Genomic DNA, 11,899 nt, shown 5'->3' on the forward strand with positions numbered 1-11,899 from the left:
GAATAGCCAAAGCAATCTTAAGAAAAAAGAACAATACTGGAGGTATCACACTCCTTGACTTTGGTTTGTACCACAGGGCTACAATAATCAAAACAGCACGGTATTGGCAGAAAAACAGACACATAGACCAATGGAATAGAATTGAGAACCCAGAACTTAAACCACATAAATATGGACAAACAATTTTTGACAAAGAAGCTAAAAACATACAATGGAGGAAAGACAGCCTCTTCAATAAATGGTGGTGGGAGAATAGGATAGCCATGTGCAAAAGAATGAAACTGGAGTGCTATCTGTCACCATGTACCAAAATTAATTCAAAATGGATCAAAGACTTACGCATAAGACCTGACACAATAAACTGTATAGAAGAAAACATAGATACTAAACTTATGGACTGTGGGTTCAAAGAGCATTTTATGAATTTGACTCCAAAGGCAATGGAAGAAAAAGGTAAAATAAACAAATGGGACAATATGAAACTTAAAAGCTTCTGCATAGCAAAAGAAACCATCAACAAAATAAAGAGGTAACCACCTGAATGGGAGAAGATTTTTGCAAACAGTGCCTCCGATAAGGGGCTAATATCCAAAATATACAAGGAACTCATGCAACTCAACAACAAAAAAACAAACAACCCAAAATTGAAAAATGGGCCGACGACCTGCAGAGACATTTCTCCAAAGAGGACATACAAATTGCAAATAGACATATGAAAAAATGTTCAACATCACTAATCATCAGAGAAATGTAATTAAAAACCACAATGAGATTATCACCTCATCCCAGTCAGAATGGCTATCATCAACAAGACAAATAGTAACAAGTGTTGGTGAGGCTTGGAGAAAAAGGAACCCTCATACACTGTTGGTGGGAATTCATACTGGTGCAGCTGTTATGGAAGGTAGTGTGGAGGTTCCTCAAAAAATTACAAATATAATTACCATATGACCCAGTAATCCCGCTCCTGGGTATCTACCCAAAAAATCTGAAAACATTTATACATAAAGACACGTATGCTCCAAAGTTCACTGCAGCTTTGTTTACAGTGGCCAAGACATGGAAACAACCATAATGTCCTTCGATAGATGAATGGATAAAGAAATTGTGGTACATATACATAATGGAATACTATTCAGCGGTAAGGAAAGATGATATAGGAACATTTGTGACAACATGGATTGATCTTGAGAGTATAATGCTAAGCGAAATAAGTCAGACAGAAAAAGCAGAGAACTATATTATTTCACTGATATGTGGTGTATAAACCAAAAACAGCAAAAGAACAAGACAAACAAATGAGAAACAAAAACTCATAGATACAGACAACAGTTTAGTGGTTATCAGAGGGTAAGGGGAGTGGGAGATGAGGGTAAGGGGGATCAAATATATGATGATGGAAGGAGAACTGACTCTGGGTGGTGAACACACAATGGGATTTATAGATGATGTAATACAGATCGTACACCTGAAATCTATGTAATTTCACTAACAATTGTCACCCCAATAAATTAAAACAAAAACAAAAACCCGTTGAACTGTTTTCAGTCTATGCTGTTTAAAAGGTCCTCACCAAAAAACAAACTATCCAGTCCAAATATAGGCAAAGGACTTGAATAGACATGTCTCTAAAGAAGATATAAAAATGGCCAATAAGCACAGTAAAAGATAATCAATATCACTATCATTAGGGAAATACATATAAAAAGCACAGTGAGACAACACTTCAAATTCATTAGGCTATTATCCAAAAAAGTGGAAAATAAGTGTTGGCAAGGATATGGAGAAACTATAACCTTTGTATATTGTAAAATGCTGCAACCACTGTGAAAGACAGACTGACAGTTTCTCAATAAATTAAGCATAAAATGATCCACAATTCCACTTCTGGGTATAGACACAAAATATTTGAAAGAAGGGAACTGAACAGATAGTTGAACACCAATGTTTATAGAAATATAATTCACAACAGTCAAAATGTGGAAAGAACCCAATTGTTCATCAGCTATAATATGGACAAACTTTGAGAATCTGATGCTAAAAAAAATAAGCCAGACACAAAATATCATGATTCCACTTATATGAGGTATCTAGAATAGTCAAATTCACGGATAAGGAAAGTAGAATGGCAGTCACCAGGGGCTAAGAGAAGGGAGAAATAGGAGTGATTGTTTAATGGATAAAGAGTTTCAGTTTAGATGATGAAAACTTTCTAGAGATGGATAGTGCTGATGACTGCATAACACTGTGAATGTACTTAATGCCACTAAATTATACACTAAATAATGATAAACTATAAATTTTAGGTTATGTATATTTAACCAGAATATTAAAAAGGTCAGGAGTCAGTTAGTTGAATGCATAAAAATCACTGGTAATGGAGTACTGGAAACATAATTATTTGACAGGTTTTCATACAAATTGGACTGGGAACTTCAAGAGCAAAAACAAACCCTAAATGATCCCTGAAGGATGGGTAGGGGAGAAGGAAAAGCATGCTGGTGCACACAAAGGCAGGGAGGCAGGAATAAACCCCAACAACAACAAAAATCCTCCTTCCTGAAGTGAATATACCGTGTTTCCCTGAAAATAAGACCTAGCCAGACAATCAGCTCTAATGCATCTTTTGGAGCAAAAATCAATATAAGACCCTGTCTTATTATATTATATAAGACCCTGTCTTATTTTACTATAAGACCGGGTCTTATATTATATTATATTATATTATATTATATATTTTATGTATTATATAATGTAAGACCCGGTCTTATAGTAAAATAAGACTGTAGTAAAATAAGACTGGGTCTTATATAATATAATAAGACCGGGTCTTATAGATCTTATATTATTTTTTTCTCCAAAAGACGCATTAGAGGTGATTGTCCGGCTAGGTCTTATTTTCAGGGAAACACGGTATGAGGGCTACTGGGGAGCAGGGGGAAATGTTCTTGTAATAAACAGCCATAAAAGGAAAGAAATTAGGACATAATATAAATATTTATAAACCTGTCAAAATTTTATTTTGTTGTTGAGAGAAGGGATGTGATTTTTTAAGGAAAATAATCCAAGCAATATAATGCACCTCAAATGGAAGGGGGATAACCTGCTGTCAGAGACACCTGTCAGATGCTGCTCAGTAATCCTTGCATGAGGTGATAACGACCCAAACTAGACTTGCAGTGTTAGGAAGGTTAAGAGAAATGGAAAATTTCAAAGGAAAATAATGGAGTTGGGAGATTTATTAAAGTTAAAAATAAATACTTTTATCCCACATCATTGACAGAGGCAAGTCTAAGTAAACAATTAAGAAATGAAGACACAATGCGATATGTAGATGATGTATTACAGAATTGTACACCTGAAATCTATGTAACTTTACTAACAATTGTCACCTCGGTAAACTTTAATAATAAAAAAGAAAAGGAAGGAAGGAAGGAAGGAAGGAAGGAAGGAAGGAAGGAAGGAAGGAAGGAAGGAAGGAAGGAAGGAAGGAAGACACTACAATTTTAACCTTACAACACTGGGTAGGAAAAAGACAAAAATCCAGAATTTAAAGCCAAGACTTCGCTGTTGATTAGAACTGTGTTGCAAAAAGCAAGGAGAGGTACTCTGGGAGCCACCGTGTCGCAGTTCTTCAACATCAGTATCAGGGCTTCTTTTATTCGACCTTTACAGATGACAAAACTGAGACTAAAGGAACACAAACGACTTGTTCAATGTCTTTCAGTCAATAAGTGGAAGAGCGTGCTTTTGCATTAGTAGTGAAAGAATGCAAATGAAATAAATCGTCCTCAAGATACATTTTTGGATAAGAATGGAAATTTTTCTCAGCTACATAGCCCCAAATTAGTGCAAAAAAGAACAGAAACATGAACCCTAAATAGATGTATTAATATTGATATCACAACATCCCACAGCACTCCAATAGTGTTCCCTATTCTGAAGTTTTTTAAAGTTCTGAAGTACAATAACATGGCATAGGGAATGTTGAAAACCAGCCATTTTCCAGCTAATATATCTCCAATTTTCAGCAAAACATACTAAAATAAAATGTGCTTTAATGCTGTATTCCAGCACTAATAAAAACAGAACTGTAATCTTAATTTTACTATCAAATAAGTTATCTAATAGTTTAATATGTGATTCTTAAATTCTGAAACTGAGAATGCAACTGTGGGGACAGAGCCCCAGAGAGTAGTTGACAGGCTCTCGGCCTCATGTGAAGGGGTGCTGGCTCGGGTGGTGAATGGCCGTCGGCTGTGGCTGATTGGCCGTCCGCTGTGGCCGGTTAGCCAATTGGCCGCTGGTATAACTGCTGCGGCTACGGAGGACTGCCGAGGAGCCGAGCAGAGCCGAAGAGAGAGGAATAGAGAGAGTGGAGGAGAGTCGTCGGTTGGTCGGTTGGTGGAAAGGCAGACGGCAGGTCACGCGTCCGGTGAACCCAGCCTCCAGTGAGACCATAGTGGTATGACTCCCCTACCTATGGCTCCGTGGGTGTTCCTTTTTGGCCTCACCATGTCCTGCGTTCTTGTGTGGGGAGCGGGAGCAGAGACCCCGCAGGCCGCCCCGCCTGAAAGATGGCGCGGCGAGAAGGCCTCCGCGCCCGACAAATGGCGCAGCGAGCAGGGTCTCCCGCAGCAATCTTTCTCAATAAATATAGATACAATTTATGTTATTTTGTAATAATGTTGGCCAATTGCTTCTGAACTATACATTCTTCATCTAATTATTAAACTCATTAATATGCAGAGACATTTCAGAAGTTTGCACCCAGACTGTGAAAACAAAATCATATTAGTGAGTATCAGTCAGGCGTTGTTTTTTGTTTGTTTTTTGTACTTAGATGCACATTAAAAAAAAAAAAAAAAAGATAATCACGGTGATTTTGAAACTCCATAGATGAAGCTAATGTGGAGACGTCCAGACCTCACCACACTCTGGAGAGAGCAGGTGCATTAACAGCAGATGTCCAACATTCACCGGGTGACTGTCCCTGATGTCTCCTGGAGGAAGAACTCCAGTCCCCAGAAGGGGCCCCTACCCAGGTATCTCTGGGAGTCTCTGAAAGGGAGAAACTAAATCTGCTGTGTTAACTGCGCCCAACTTTTCCCTCTGCCAGCTGCCTCCTTACATGAAAGCTCCTAGTCGCTGCCGCTGCTTCACGTGCCCTGTGAAACTTCTATGCCCACGTCAAGGTGCCACTTCCCTGTGTTCTCAAATTAGCCAGTTTTGGAAGAGTCCAAGTTCTGCCAATTGCAGCCTGAGGTTGGAAAGAAGTCCCTCTCACGTACTTTGATCAGTGCTCTGTCACTGTCCTTGGAGCAGCCTAGCTCCTTTCACAAGTGTCAGGCAAGTATCATGGCATTTCCTGTAAAACAGCTCCTTCAGCTTTTTCTTCTACCTCGCTCTGTCAAGGTTCAAAAATCCAAATGCTCCCTCCCCTGTTCATGTTTTCCCCCAACTCACCACCATGTGCTCCTGTAATTAAAAAAAATTCCTCCTGCTTTAGCCTAAAACAAAATCTCTTAGGCATAGCCATGTATGCTAACAGACATCCTTAAAGGTCACCCGCACAACGCCTCAGCAAACAGTAAGATACTTATATTCAATTTGAGCTGAGCTTGTAGGCAGTTCAAATGATTATGGACTGAAATTTTCATAATTTAAATGCATTAGGTTGGTGCAAAAGTAATTGCGGTTTAATAGGTTACATATAATTGGAAAAAACACAATTAGTTTTGCACCAACCTAATAACAAAACAAATACTCGAACCATAAGTAGAAGCATAGTTATATAACATGCTGATACATGCCAGCATCAACAGATTAAATATTAGTCAGAAATACTTCTTTATCCATTTCTATTAACTAAAAGAAAATGAACCACTATTTGAAAGCACCTACAGGAGGGCCATTGGCTATTTCAAAAGCATAGTCTGGAAGTGATGAGCCAACATATTTTAATAAACCTTTTCTATTCTCTGAATTTGGAATTTATTCCCTGCATGGTTAGTTGGTCTCATATAAATCTTGTTTTCTTTGGATTTACTTTCAGAATAAATGCTTGCTACTTTTTGTGAGAATCCTAAAGCTTTTGTATGTGGTTTGGGGATAAAAATACAAACAGGGTATTTCTTTATATCCCTTTGTGTAAGACAAAGGCAATTTGTTTAAAATAGAGTTATTTTACTATGAAGCAAATTATGAAATTATTAAAGTGAGTTGCAGTGTAAATATGCATATATACAAACAGCTAAATAAAAGCCTAAACTATTAGCTTCTCAGGAAATGTTTTCCACATTATACACACACACATAATATACACATATACACAAGTGCACCAAGGCTCAGGGTTAAGAGGTTTTCTTGAGTGCATGATATATATACATTTCAACAGTATAATTTACATACAATGCCAAAATTTAAGACAGTCACTTTTTTTTTTCATTTGGATTAATGACTCAACTTCCATAAATTCAAATATGCAACATTTTGCACTGATTTGGTCAATTAAGGTATCCAAATATATATTTGCTACAAAGGTTTGAGAATCTATCCTCCAAATGAAAATGGTTGCAAAAGAAAGTATCTGCAAAGCATATAAATATTATTCTAGGAAAAGAACAGAGAGGGTTATTTTTAAAGAAAAAATTAATAAGATTCAAGATATTCATCATATAACAAAAGCAGACTGTGGGCCTATTTACTTGAAATGCTTCAAGGAACTGGGGAAAATTTATATGACTTGTCAACTCCAAAATTCTGGATCTAAAAGGAAATGGAGCTTGTGGTCATACACTCATCAAAACTGACTAAAAATGTTGTATTTAAAAATAAAACAACAGTATTTCAAAGGAACCATTTATTAGGGAGTTTGTTATTAGAGGCAGAAGTTGATACACTGTTTAAGGCATCATAAGAGACATCAGATAAGATAAAGGTTGTGGTCAAGAAAATATTAAAAATTAAAGAAATTTTAAATATGCTTTAAAAATATTGATTCTCCTGAAAATCCTAAACCAAAAAAAAAGAAAAGAAAAGAAAATATTTAGGGAAAGTGACAGAGATGTCCCATCTGTTCTGTCCCAGGAAAGAAACAGTACATTGCGGGGCTGCACCAGGGCACAGTTGATAAATAGACCTAAGTCCCTCTATCACCAATAACTTCTAAAATAGGACACAAATAATTATTCCCATTCCACCTGGAAGAACTAATTATGGTATGTCCAACAAACAAAGATTAAAAGTATGCCAGGATCTACTCTGTCTCCTGAGCAAAGGGCAAAGGATAACATACTTCCCTACTATACATCAAAACATCTTGAACAATCCTTTCACCGTCACGTCATCCATATTCTTTCAATGGACAGCATTCATTTTCCTGGGAATTTTTCCTTTTCCTATTCTGCGTTTCCAACCCTCAAACATGCCCCAAACCTTCCAAAAGCTTTCTCTCCACCTCAGTCCTCCCCACTTCATGCCCTCCATCCTCACATCACACGACACCACCCTTTCCCAGACAAGATCACGGGGATTTCCACTAGAACCCACTAGGCCAAAATTACAAAGGAAAGCAGGACATGTCCTTTCCTCCATTATCTTACCATTCCTTGCTGCACACGGAGGGAAGACACGGAGAAGCCTAAGAGGTACAGTTGTTTTCTTCCTTTGACTGCCTTCCTTATGAGAAAGTCTCATGAAGAACTTGGGTGGATTCAATTTCTCATCTCAGAATCAGACTTCTGAACTGTAAGTGTTCAAAAGAAACCACCACCATTTGGTTGCAGGGAACCCTTCTCTCCTCCATTTCCACACAAGCTTGACGATGTCTGAAATCAGGGTGGGGGGAAAGGTCTTTCTTTTGATAGTGAAAATTAATGTGCATGTGCTTGCTTTATGAAGCTGATTCGAAGTCAGGCAGGCAACTAGCACCTTGACAGGTACCAGAACCTTACCTGCTTTTATAGGGGAGAGTGTAGCGGAAGGATTGCCACAGAAAAGCCTAGTGTGTTGCATACTTAACAGGAAGAAAAGTCTCTACTAGAGTGGGAAGGGATTCGGAAACGGGCTATAGGAGAGCGGGCAACAATCTGCAAAATTCATAACCCTGTCTGGAAACTGCATGTTAACTGGGATCTCTCTAGAGAAAAAGATTTCCTGTTATATTCAGCAGGAAATGCATACAAAATCTATTTGAATGATTTATAAACATTTGTTGTTACTATTTTTAAACACATTTTTGCTATAAAGGAACTTGTTTTAAAAGAATTTATTAATCAAAGTATCACCAAATTTACACACACACAGTTTTTAATCAATTCTTAATCTCTATAAGCCTGAAACTTGAGGGTAGGGGTGGCAGGTGACATACAAACCCAGATGAAGGTAAAATTAAAATAATAAATTGGGATTGAGAGACAAATTGCTGTCATGTAACCCATTCATAAATTTCAGTGACTAAATGAACACGATGAGCATGTACCCTTCTGAATTGTTCACTGAGCAGATAACATTCTTTAAAATCATCAGTATACTTGCTTTTCTTCTTCTTATATGAAAAACTCAACTATTTATTGGTCATGTAAAAATCATAGTCCTTTATATATAGAATATTCCAATAAAGCCTAAATGATGTTTCTAAATATGATTCTTTATTATTTCACCTCAGTGAGGCCAATCTAAATATTTCTTCTAATACAGTGGCTGTTAGTATGGGGCGATTTTGCCCCACAAGGACCATTTGGCCGTGTCTGAGGCCATTTCTGTTTGTTTACTAGCATGAACTGGGTAGAGGCCAGAGATGCTGCTAAACCTCCTGCACTGCATAGGGACAGCCCCTTACAATGAAGAAGATCCAGCCCAAAATGTCAGTAGTATTGAGTTTGGGAAACCCTCCTTTAGAAGAATGAAGAATGTATGCTAATTTGCGAATATTCTTTCCCTTCTACTTCCCCATTTTCCCATCTCCTACTCCAAATCCACTCACTGGTCTTCATTTAGAATGTTATAGTCCACGATTTAACATGGTTAGTTTGTACTATTTCAGCTGTGTGGTCATTTTTATGGTGCCATACTACCATCCAAAGGGAGCACTGCTGGTTTTCGTATTTCTGACCATCTATTTCAGGCCGGATGAATGTCTGGGTGGATCTGTGCAAAGAGCATCTGCAGAAATCATGAGCTACCAAGAGGCCAGACACAACTTGGCAGGAAGCTCATACTCAAGGAATAATAAAATTCTTTTTAAAACACTGAGTTGGGGTAGAAGTCAACCAAAAGCAAAAGTCTTTGTTAAGATTAGTTTTTTTTAATAGACTTAGCTTTTAGAGCAGTTTTAGGTTCACAACAAAATTGAGAAGAAGGTATGGAGATTTCCTGTATACCCCTGCCTCCCAAATGAATATCCCCCCTCATTAGCAGCACCCCCCACCAGAGTGGTGCATCTGTCACAAGTGATGAACCTAAACTGACATATCGTTTTCACCCAGAATCCATAGTTTACATTAGGATTCACTCTTGGTGTTGCATATTCTATGCACTTGGACAAAAGTTTAATGACATGTATCCACCATTGCAGTTTCATGTAGAGTATTTTCACTGCCCTAAAAATCCTTTGTGCTCCACATATTCATGCCTCTCCATCCAACTCCTGGCAATCACTGATCTTTTTACTGTCTCCGTAGTTTTGCCTTTTCCAAAATGTCATATAGTATGTAACATTTTCGATTGGATTCTTTCACTTACTAATATGCGTTTGTTTCCTTCTTGGTTTTTCATGGCTTAATAGCTCATTTCTTATTAGAGCTGAATAGTATTCCATTTTCTGAATGTACCAGTTTATCTATGAACCTACTGAAGGGCATCTTGGCTGTGTAGCTTCACAGTTTTGACAATTATGAATATTAATATTTGCTTTTTAAGAGCAAAATATTAATACAAAGTCTATGAGGAAAAAGTCATTAGAAGTGTAGGAGAAAAACATTTACTCATATTTTGGTCAAAACATTTATCAAATACTACTGTACTGGTCTTTTTTTCTGTCTCCCAATCGAAGCCATAAAATATAGAAATATTTGTTTTTTGTATTCCTAGTATGGTGCATGGCACATAATAGGTCCTAAGTAACTATCTGATGAGTGCATAAATTGAGCTTGTTTCCCCAACTGAAAATAGATTTGATGAATGATATTTTAAAAATGCATTATGTGATTTAAAATTGCTGATTATTTTGCTAGAAAAATAAAAGACAAAGTTACTCATCTCCTTCCTATTTTAATTGGGAATATTCTCTCTGCCTCATAAGTAAACGAAATCCATAGAAAAATGTCACATGTAACGTTAATTTTTTAACATGGCAGGCATAAAAGCAGGACAGGTGGCAGGTTCTCTTCCATCGACCACCTAAGAGTCGCGCTGTAAGAAACAACAACCTCTTCCTCTCCGCCACCCACCCGGCAGCCGCAAAGCAACAACCATGCGTGAGTGCATCTCCATCCACGTTGGCCAGGCACGTGTCCAGATCGGCAATGCCTGCTGGGAGCTCTACTGCCTGGAACATAGCATCCAGCCCGATGGCCAGATGCCAAGTGATAAGACCACTGGATGAGGAGATGACTCCTTCAACGCCTTCTTCAGTGAGACAGGCGCTGGCAAGCATGTGCCCAGGGCAGTGTTTGTGGACCTGGAATCCACGGTCATTGATGAAGTTCTCACTGGCACCTACCCCCAGCTAGTCTACCCCGAGCAGCTCATCACAGGCAAGGAAGATGCTGCCAATAAATATGCCCAGGCGCACTACACCGTTGGCAAGGAGATCACTGATCTTGTCTTGGACCAAATTCTGAAGCTGGCTGACCAGTGCACACAGGTCTTCAAGGCTTCCTGGTTTTCCACAGCTTTGGTGGGGGAATTGGTTCTGGGTTCACCTCTCTACTGATGGAGCATCTCTCTGTCGATTATGGCAAGATATCCAAGCCGGAGTTCTCCATTTACCCAGCCCCCCAGGTTTCACAGCTGTAGTTGAGCCCCACAACTCCATCCTCACCACCCACACCACCCTGGAGCACTTTGGTTGTGCCTTCATGGTTGACAGTGAGGCTATCTATGACATCTATCGTAGAAACCTCAATATTGAGCGCACAACACATACTAACCTGAGAAGGTTGATAGTTCAAATTGTGTCCTCCATTTCTCTGATGGATTTGAATAAAGTATTCCCTGTCTTAAATGGAAAAAAAAAAAAAAAAAAGGGCAGGACAAGTTAGGATACACACTGAGGTAAGAAAACTCCTGCAAAAAGCTAGAGAAAGAAAATAATATTTTATTAAGCTCTTATTTATTGCCAGGTACTGTGCTGAGAAAAAAATAAATAAATGAGTAAGATATTATCTCTTTTCTGAGCAACCCACCCAGGCAAACCAAGGGACAACCCAAGAAGGCTATGAGCAGGTTTTCTCAGTGAGGGTGGGTTGAAGGAAGCAGAACTACCCAAGAGGCTTTAACACACTCCACACCCCTCCTCTTCATGCCACCCCAATTTCTGCCGCCTTAGAGTGACTGCCAGACTAAGCTGCTCACTGAGGAGCCTAGGCCATATCCCTCAGGAACCAAGAAGATAAGGTTGATTATAAAACTGAGAAGCATTACCAGATTGAATTGGAGAAAAGAACAAGGTAATAAATGACCTTTTTTTTCCCATTTAAAAAGACGCCATTGGAGTAAAAGGATAATACTTCTCAGAGCACTACAAATTCGTACTTTGAATATAAACAGATTTTAAAGACTTACGAGTATGGTGCTTTGTAAAATATTGCTAAAAATAAAGTGGTTCCCAAACTTGGGTCTGTATCAATCACTAGGGGGACCTGGTAAAAGTACAGAGGCCCAGGTCCTGTCCTAC

General features: G+C 38.5%; 1 pseudogene; it reads left to right on the forward strand.

Moving 5' to 3' along the window:
- Positions 1–10,406: 10,406 nt before the first annotated feature.
- Positions 10,407–11,264, forward strand: LOC148758805 (tubulin alpha-1C chain pseudogene; annotated as a pseudogene).
- The last annotated feature ends 635 nt before the right edge of the window (positions 11,265–11,899 follow it).

This window comes from Rhinolophus sinicus, chromosome 2, assembly GCF_057876585.1.
Source record: "Rhinolophus sinicus isolate RSI-liver-muscle chromosome 2, RSI-T2T, whole genome shotgun sequence".
In the NCBI taxonomy this organism is placed as follows: Eukaryota; Metazoa; Chordata; class Mammalia; order Chiroptera; family Rhinolophidae; genus Rhinolophus; species Rhinolophus sinicus.